The 8854-nt window shown below is 41.4% G+C and overlaps 2 non-coding genes across 2 annotated transcripts; both read left to right on the forward strand.

Annotated features, from left to right (window-relative positions):
• Positions 1 to 3392: 3392 nt before the first annotated feature.
• Positions 3393 to 3500, forward strand: LOC130953105 (small nucleolar RNA R71). The gene has a single exon (XR_009075279.1). It is a non-coding gene; the product is annotated as a small nucleolar RNA R71 (small nucleolar RNA).
• A 4917-nt stretch (positions 3501 to 8417) lies between these two features.
• On the forward strand, positions 8418 to 8521 carry LOC130952755 (small nucleolar RNA R71). Its single transcript, XR_009074931.1, has one exon. It is a non-coding gene; the product is annotated as a small nucleolar RNA R71 (small nucleolar RNA).
• The last annotated feature ends 333 nt before the right edge of the window (positions 8522 to 8854 follow it).

Here is an 8854-nt window from a genome sequence, read left to right on the forward strand (position 1 = left end):
GGGTCTTGTGTACTCCATCTTTTCTTGGTGATGGCTTGTCCTCATCAATGGGGGTATCTCCTTCTATGTCACCCAACTGAATAACAGAGGTGACAGATGAGATGAGGAAAGGCTAACCTTGCCAAAGTGGAGGTCTTGTCCGCCACCTTGTAGAGTTCTTGGGCTATAACCTCATGAACTTCTATTTCTTCTCCAATCATGATGCTATGGATCATGATGGCCCGGTCTATGGTAACTTCGGACCGGTTGCTAGTGGAATGATTGAGCGTTGTATGAACTCTAACCATCCTCTAGCCACGGGCTTGAGGTCATGCCTTCCAATTGAACCGGCTTTCCTCTTTGAATCTTGCTTCCATTGTGCGCCCTCTTCACATATGATTGTGAGGACTTGGTCCAACCTTTGATCAAATTGACCCTTCTAGTGTAAGGGTGCTCATCTCCTTGCATCATAGGCAAGTTGAACGCCACCCTCACACTCTCCGGACTAAAATCCAAGTATTTCCCCCGACCATAGTGAGATAATTCTTTGGATTCGGGTTTCACACTTTGGTCATGGTTCTTGGTGATCCATGCATTGGCATAGAACTCTTGAACCATCAAGATTCCGACTTGTTGATGGGGTTGGTAAGTACTTCCCAACCTCTTCTTCGGATCTCATGGCGGATCTCCGGATATTCACCCTTTTTGAGTGAAAAGGGGACTTCGGGGATCACCTTCTTCAAGCCCACAACTTCATAGAAGTGGACTTGATGCACCCTTGAGGAATCTATCCATCTCCCATGACTCGGAGGTGGAAGCCTTTGCCTTCCCTTTCCTCTTTCTAGAGGTTTCTCTCCGGCCTTGGATGCCATAAATGGTTATGGAAAAACGAAAAGCAACGCTTTTACCACACCAAACTTAAAATGTTGCTCGTCCTCGAGCAAAAGAAGAAAGAAGAGATAGAAGAAGAAGAAATGAGGAAGAGGGGGAAGGTGTGTGTTCGGCCAAGAAGGTAAAAGGGTGTTTAGGTTGTGTGAAAATGAAGGGTTGAAGAAGGGTATATAAGGAGAGAGGGGTAATGGTTCGGCCATTATGGGGGTTTGGGAGGGAAAGTGGTTTGAATTTGAAGGGTGAGGTTGTGGGGTTTTATGAAGGATGATGTGAGTGGTGAAGAGAAAGATGGATTTGATAGGTGAAGGGTTTTTGGGGAAGAGGTTGAGGTGATTGGTGAATGGGGAAGAAGAGAGAGAGTGATGGTGGGGTCCTGTGGGTCCACAGATCCTGTGGTGTCAAGGAAAAGTCATCCCTGCACCAAATGTTGCTCAAAATCACGTTTTGAGCTATTTCTGGCGTTAAACGCCGGGCTGGTGCCCATTCCTGGCGTTTAACGCCAGGTTGTTACCCTTTACTGGCGTTTAACGCCAGTCTGGTGCCCCTTTCTGGCGTTAAACGCCCAGAATGGTGCCAGACTGGGCGTTAAACGCCCAACAGCTAGCATTACTGGCGTTTGAACGCCAGCTTCTTCTCCTCCAGGGTGTGCTGTTTTTTCTTCCTGTTTTTCATTCTGTTTTTGCTTTTTTCATTGTTTTTGTGACTTCTTATGATCATCAACCTACAAAAAAGATAAAATACAAAAGAAAAATAGTTAACTATAAAACATTGGGTTGCCTCCCAACAAGCGCTTCTTTAATGTCATTAGCTTGACAGAGGACTCTCATGGAGCCTCAGAAATGCTCAGAACCGTGTTGGAACCTCCCAACACCAAACTTAGAGTTTGAGTGTGGGGGTTCAACACCAAACTCAGAGTTTGGTTGTGGCATCCCAACACCAAACTTAGAGTTTGACTGTGGGGGCTCTGCTTGGCTCTGTTTTGAGAGAGAAGCTCTTCATGCTTCCTCTCCATGATGATAGAGGGATTGTCCTTGGGCCTTAAACACCAAGGATTCTTCATTCACTTGAATGATCAACTCTCCTCTATCAACATCAATCACAGCCTTTGCTGTGGCTAGGAAGGGTCTGCCAAGGATGATGGATTCATCCATGCACTTCCCAGTCTCTAGGACTATGAAATCAGTAGGGATGTAGTGGTCTTCAATTTTCACCAAAACATTCTCTACAAGTCCATAGGCTTGTTTTCTTGAGTTGTCTGCCATCTCTAGTGAGATTTTTGCAGCTTGCACCTCAAAGATCCCTAATTTCTCCATTACAGAGAGGGGCATGAGGTTTACACTTGACCCTAAGTCACACAAGGCCTTCTTGAAGGTCATGGTGCCTATGGTACAAGGTATAGAAAACTTCCCAGGATCCTGCCTCTTTTGAGGCAGTTTCTGCCTAGACAAGTCATCCAGTTCTTTGGTGAGCAAAGGTGGTTCATCCTCCCAAGTCTCATTTCCAAATAACTTTTCATTTAGCTTCATGATTGCTCCAAGGTATTTAGCAACTTGCTCTTCAGTGACATACTCATCCTCTTCAGAGGAAGAATACTCATCAGAGCTCATGAAAGGCAGAAGTAAGTCTAATGGAATCTCTATGGTCTCATTTTGAGCCTCAGATTCCCATGGTTCCTCATTGGGGAACTCATTGGAGGTCAGTGCACGCCCATTGAGGTCTTCCTCAGTGGCGTTCACAGCCTCTTCTTCCTCCCAGAATTCGGCCATGTTAATGGCTTTGCACTCTCCTTTTGGATTTTCTTCTGTATTACTTGGGAGAGTGCTAGGAGGGAGTTCAGTAACTTTCTTGCTCAGCTGACCCACTTGTCCTTCCAAATTTCTGATGGAGGACCTTGTTTCATTCATGAAACTTTGAGTGGTCTTTATTAGATCAGAGACCATTGTTGCTAAGTCAGAAGTATTCTGCTTAGAACTCTCTGTCTGTTGCTGAGAAGATGATGGAAAAGGTTTGCCATTGCTAAACCTGTTTCTTCCACCATTATTGTTATTGAAACCTTGTTGAGGTCTCTCTTGATTCTTCCATGAGAGGTTTGGATGATTTCTCCATGAAGAATTATAGGTGTTTCCATAGGGTTCTCCTAGGTAATTCACCTCTTCCATGGAAGGGTTCTCAGGATCATAAGCTTCTTCCTCAGATGAAGCATCCTTAGTACTGTTTGGTGCATTTGCATTCCAGACAGACTCTGAGAATCAAATTGACTTGTTGAGTCAATATCTTGTTCTGAGCCAATATGGCATTCAGAGTGTCAATCTCAAGAACTCCTTCTTCTGACTAGTCCCATTGTTCACAGGATTCCTTTCAGAAGTGTACATGAATTGGTTATTTGCAACCATTTCAATTAGCTCTTGAGCTTCTGCAGGCGTCTTCTTCAGATGAAGAGATCCTCCAGCAGAGCTATCCAAGGACATCTTAGATAGTTCAGAGAGACCATCATAGAAAATACCTATGATGCTCCATTCAGAAAGCATGTCTGAGGGACATCTTCTGATTAATTGTTTGTATCTTTCCCAAGCTTCATAGAGGGATTCTCCATCCTTCTGTCTGAAGGTTTGGACTTCCACTCTAAGCTTACTCCATCTTTGTGGTGGAAAGAACTTTGTCAAGAAGGCATTGACTAGCTTTTCCCAAGAGTCCAGGCTTTCTTTAGGTTGAGAATCCAACCATATTCTAGCTCTGTCTCTTACAGCAAAAGGGAATAGCATCAGTCTGTAGACCTCAGGGTTAACCCCATTAGTCTTGACTGTGTCACAGATTTGCAAGAATTCAGCTAAGAACTGATGAGGATCTTCCATTGGAAGTCCATGGAACTTGCAATTCTGTTGCATTAGAGAAACTAATTGAGGCTTAAGCTCAAAGTTGTTTGCTCCAATGGCAGGGATAGAGATGCTTCTCCCATAGAAATCAGGAGTAGGTGCAGTAAAGTCACCCAGCACCTTCCTTGCATTGTTTGCATTGTTGTTGTTTTCGGCTGCCATGTGTTCTTCTTCTTTGAAGAATTCGGTCAGGTCCTCTAAAGAGAGTTGTGTTTTGGCTTCTCTTAGCTTTCTCTTCAAGGTCCTTTCGGGTTCAGGGTCAGCTTCAACAAGAATGCCTTTGTCTCTGCTCCTGCTCATATGAAAGAGAAGAGAACAAGAAAATGTGGAATCCTTTATGTCACAGTATAGAGATTCCTTGAGGTGTCAGAGGAAAAGAAAAATAGAAGAAAAGAAGGTAGAAGAATTCGAACTTGATTAGTTAGAGTTCGAATTGTGCATCAAGAAGGAGTAGTACTCCATAAATAGAAGGATGTGAGAAGGAGGGAAGAGGATTTTCGAAAATTAAGTAAAAGATTTTGAAAACATTTTGAAAAACACTTAATTGATTTTCGAAAACAAGAGTGAGAAAGAGATCAAGTGATTTTTGAAAAAGGTTTTGAAATTAGAAATCAAAAAGAATTGATTGAAAGCTATTTTGAAAAAGATGTGATTAAAAAGATTTGATTGAAAAGTTATGGTTTTAAAAAGATGTGATTGAGAAGATATGATTTGAAAACAATTTTAAAAGATTTGATTTGAAAACAATTTGAAAAGATATGATTTTAAAAGAAATATTAATGACTTGCCTAACAAGAAAAGATATGATTCAAACATAAAACCTTTCTTAACAGAAAAGGTAACAAATTTGAGATGTTCAATCAAATCATTAATTGTTAGGAAGTATCTTTGAAAAAGGAAAGAAATTGATTTTGAAAACATTTGATTGAAAAGATATGATTTGAAAAAGATTTGATTTTGAAAAACTTTGAAAACTTGAAAAAAAATTGATTTTGAAAACAAAATCTTCCTCCTAGCACCATCCTGGCGTTAAACGCCCAGAATGGTATACATTCTGGCGTTTAACGCCCAAAATGCTACCTCTTTGGGCGTTAAACGCCCAACCAGGTACCCTGGCTGGCGTTTAAACGCCAGTCTGCCTTCTTCACTGGGCATTTTTGAATGCTCAGCTTTTTCTGTGTAATTCCTCTGCAGTATGTTCTGAATCTTCAATTCTTAGTATTATTGACTTGAAAAGACACAAATAAAAAGTATTTTTAGATTTTTTAATAATCAAAATGCAACAAGAATCAAATAACAATGCATGCAAGACACCAAACTTAGCAGTTTGTATACTACTGACACTATATGAGACACATAAACACTCAAGTCAAAAGAATTCAAAGATCAGAGTAAGAAACCATCAAGAAGTACTTGAAGATCCTTAAGACACATGAATGAATGCATGCTATTGACACCAAACTTAAGATGAGACACTAAACTTAAGCAAGAAATATTTTTGGTTTTTAAAAATTTTTTTTTGTGATTTTCGAAAATTAAGTAGAAAAAGATATCAAAATTCTTAATGAGAATTCCAGGAATCAGTGCAATGCTAGTCTAAGACTCCGGTCCAGGAATTAGACATGGCTTCACAGCCAGCCAAACTTTCAAGGAAAGCTTCGGTCCAAAACACTAGACATGACCAAAGGTCAGCCAAGCCTTAGCAGATCACTGCTCCAAAAGCAAAATTGATGAAAATCAACAAGCTCTAGTGGTGATAAGTTGAAACCTCGGTCCAATCAGATTAGACATGGCTTCTCAGCCAGCCAGATTTCAACAAATCATCATGAAACTCTAGAATTCATCTTCAAGAATTTCGAAAAAAAAATAAATACCTAATCTAAGCAACAAGATGAACCGTCAGTTGTCCAAACTAGAACAATCCCAGGCATTGTTACCAAAGCTGCTCAAAACTTGAACAATCCCCGCAACGGCGCCAAAAACTTGGTGCGCGAAATTGTGAACAATACTTTTCACAACTCTCATAATCCCTGGTCATGAACTCCAAAAACTTGGTGGTTCAATTCCATGGCATTACACAACTTCGCACAACTAACCAGCAAGTGCACTGGGTCGTCCAAGTAATACCTTACGTGAGTAAGGGTCGATCCCACGGAGATTGTTAGCATTGAAGCAAGCTATGGTCATCTTGTAAATCTTAGTCAGGCAAACTCAAATGTATATGATGATGAACGAAAATAACATAAAAGATAAAGATAGTGATACTTATGTATATCATTGGTGTAAGAGCTTCAGACAAGTGTATGAAGATGCCTTCCCTTCCGTCTCTCTGCTTTCCTACTGCCTTCATCCAATCCTTCTTACTCCTTTCCATGGCAAGCTCGTGTAGGGTTTCACTGTTGTCAGCAGCTACCTCCCATCCTCTCATTGGAAATACGTTCCTGATGCTCTGTCACAGCATAGGCTATCCATCTGTCGGTTCTCAATCAGACCGGAATAGAATCCAGTGATTCTTTTGGTGTCTGTCACTAACGCCCCGCCCTCAGGAGTTTGAAGCACGTCACAGTCATTCAATCATTGAATCCTACTCAGAATACCACAGACAAGGTTAGACCTTCCGGATTCTCTTGAATGCTGCCATCAGTTCTTGCCTATACCACGAAGACTCTGATCTCATGGAATGGCTGGCTCGTTTGTCAGGCGAGCTCTCGGTTGTCAGGCGATCAACCATGCATCATGCAATCAGAAATCCAAGAGATATTCACTAAGCCTCATATGCTTGTAGAACAAGAATGGTTGTCAGTCACCTTGTTCATGGGTGAGAATGATGATGGGCGTCAATCATCACCTTCATCATGTTGAAGAACAAGTGATATCTTGGACAAAGAACAAGCGGAATTGAATAGAAGAACAATAGTAATTGCATTAATACTCGAGGTACAGCAGAGCTCCACACCTTAATCTATGGTGTGTAGAAACTCCACCGTTGAAAATACATAAGAACAAGGTCTAGGCATGGCCGAATGGCCAGCCTCCCAAAGGTCTAAGATAGCATAAAACAAAGATAGCTACCCCCATTCTCAGATCCAATAGTACAAGGTCCTACTTATAGAAAACTAGTAGCCTAAGGTGTACAGAAATGAGTAAATGACATAAAAATCCACTTCCGGGCCCACTTGGTGTGTGCTTGGGCTGAGCAATGAAGGAATTTCGTGTAGAGACTTTTTCTGGAGTTAAACGCCAGCTTTTATGCCAGTTTGGGCGTTTAACTCCCATTTAGGTGCCAGTTCCGGCGTTTAACGCTGGAATTTCTGTAGGTGACTTTGAGCGCCGGTTTGGGCCATCAAATCTTGGGCAAAGTATGGACTATTATATATTGCTGGAAAGCCCAGGATGTCTACTTTCCAACGCCGTTGAGAGCGCGCCAATTGGGCTTCTGTAGCTCCAGAAAATCCACTTCGAGTGCAGGGAGGTCAGAATCCAACAGCATCTGCAGTCCTTTTTCAGTCTCTGAATCAGATTTTTGCTCAGGTCCCTCAATTTCAGCCAGAAAATACCTGAAATCACAGAAAAACACACAAACTCATAGTAAAGTCCAGAAAAGTGAATTTTAACTAAAAACTAATAAAAATATAATAAAAACTAAACTAAAACTACTAAAAACATACTAAAAACAATGCCAAAAAGTGTATAAATTATCCGCTCATCACATACTCATCCTCTTCAGAGGAGGAATACTCATCAGAGCTCATGAATGGCAGAAGTAAGTCCAATGGAATCTCTATGGTCTCATTTTGAGCCTCAGATTCCCATGGTTCCTCATTGAGGAACTCAGAGGAGGTTGATGCACGCCCATTGAGGCCTTCCTCAGTGGCGTCCACTTCCTCTCTTCCCTCTCTGGATTCGGCCATGGTTATGGCTTTGCACTCTCCTTTTGGATTTTCTTCTGTATTGCTTGGAAGAGTACTTGGAGGGAGTTCAGTAATTTTCTTACTCAGCTGTCCCACTTGTGCCTCCAAATTCCTAATGGAGGACCTTGTTTCAGTCATGAAACTTTTAGTGGTTTTGATTAGATCAGAGACCGTGGTTGCTAAGTCAGAGGGGTTCTGCTTAGAATTCTCTGTCTGTTGCTGAGAAGATGATGGAAAAGGCTTGCCATTGCTAAACCTGTTTCTTCCACCATTATTGTTGTTGAAACCTTGTTGAGGTCTCTCTTGATTCTTTCATGAGAAATTTGGGTGATTTCTCCATGAAGAATTATAGGTGTTTCCATAGGGTTCTCCTAAGTAATTCACCTCTTCCATTGAAGGGTTCTCAGGATCATAAGCTTCTTCTTTAGATGAAGCATCCTTAGTACTGCTTGGTGCATTTTACATTCCAGACAGACTTTGAAAAATCAAATTGAATTGTTGAGTAAATATTTTATTCTGAGCCAGTATGGCATTCAGAGCATCAATCTCAAGAACTCCTTTCTTCTGACTTGTCCCATTGTTCACAGGATTCCCTTCAGAAGTGTACATTAATTGGTTATTTGCAACCATTTCAATGAGCTCTTGAGCTTCTGTAGGCGTCTTCTTCAGATGAAGAGATCCTCCAGCAGAGCTATCCAAAGACATCTTGGACAGTTCAGAGAGACCATCATAGAAAATACCTATGATGCTCCATTCAGAAAGCATGTCAGATGGACATTTTCTGATTAATTGTTTGTATCTTTCCCAAGCTTCATAGAGGGATTCTCCATCCTTTTGTCTGAAGGTTTGGACTTCCACTCTAAGCTTACTCCATTTTTGAGGTGGAAAGAACTTTGCCAAGAAGGCATTGACTAGCTTTTCCCAAGAGTCCAGGCTTTCTTTAGGTTGTGAGTCCAACCATATTCTAGCTCTGTCTCTTACAGCAAAAGGGAATAGCATCAGTCTGTAGACCTCAGGGTCAACCCCATTAGTCTTGACTGTGTCACAGATTTGCAAGAACTCAGCTAAAAACTGATGAGGATCTTCCATTGGAAGTCCATGGAACTTGCAATTCTGTTGCATTAGAGAAACTAATTGAGGCTTAAGCTCAAAGTTGTTTGCTCCAATGGCAGGGATAGAGATGCTTCTCCCATAAAAATT

The sequence above is a fragment of the Arachis stenosperma genome, chromosome 9, assembly GCF_014773155.1.
Source record: "Arachis stenosperma cultivar V10309 chromosome 9, arast.V10309.gnm1.PFL2, whole genome shotgun sequence".
Lineage (NCBI taxonomy): Eukaryota > Viridiplantae > Streptophyta > Magnoliopsida > Fabales > Fabaceae > Arachis > Arachis stenosperma.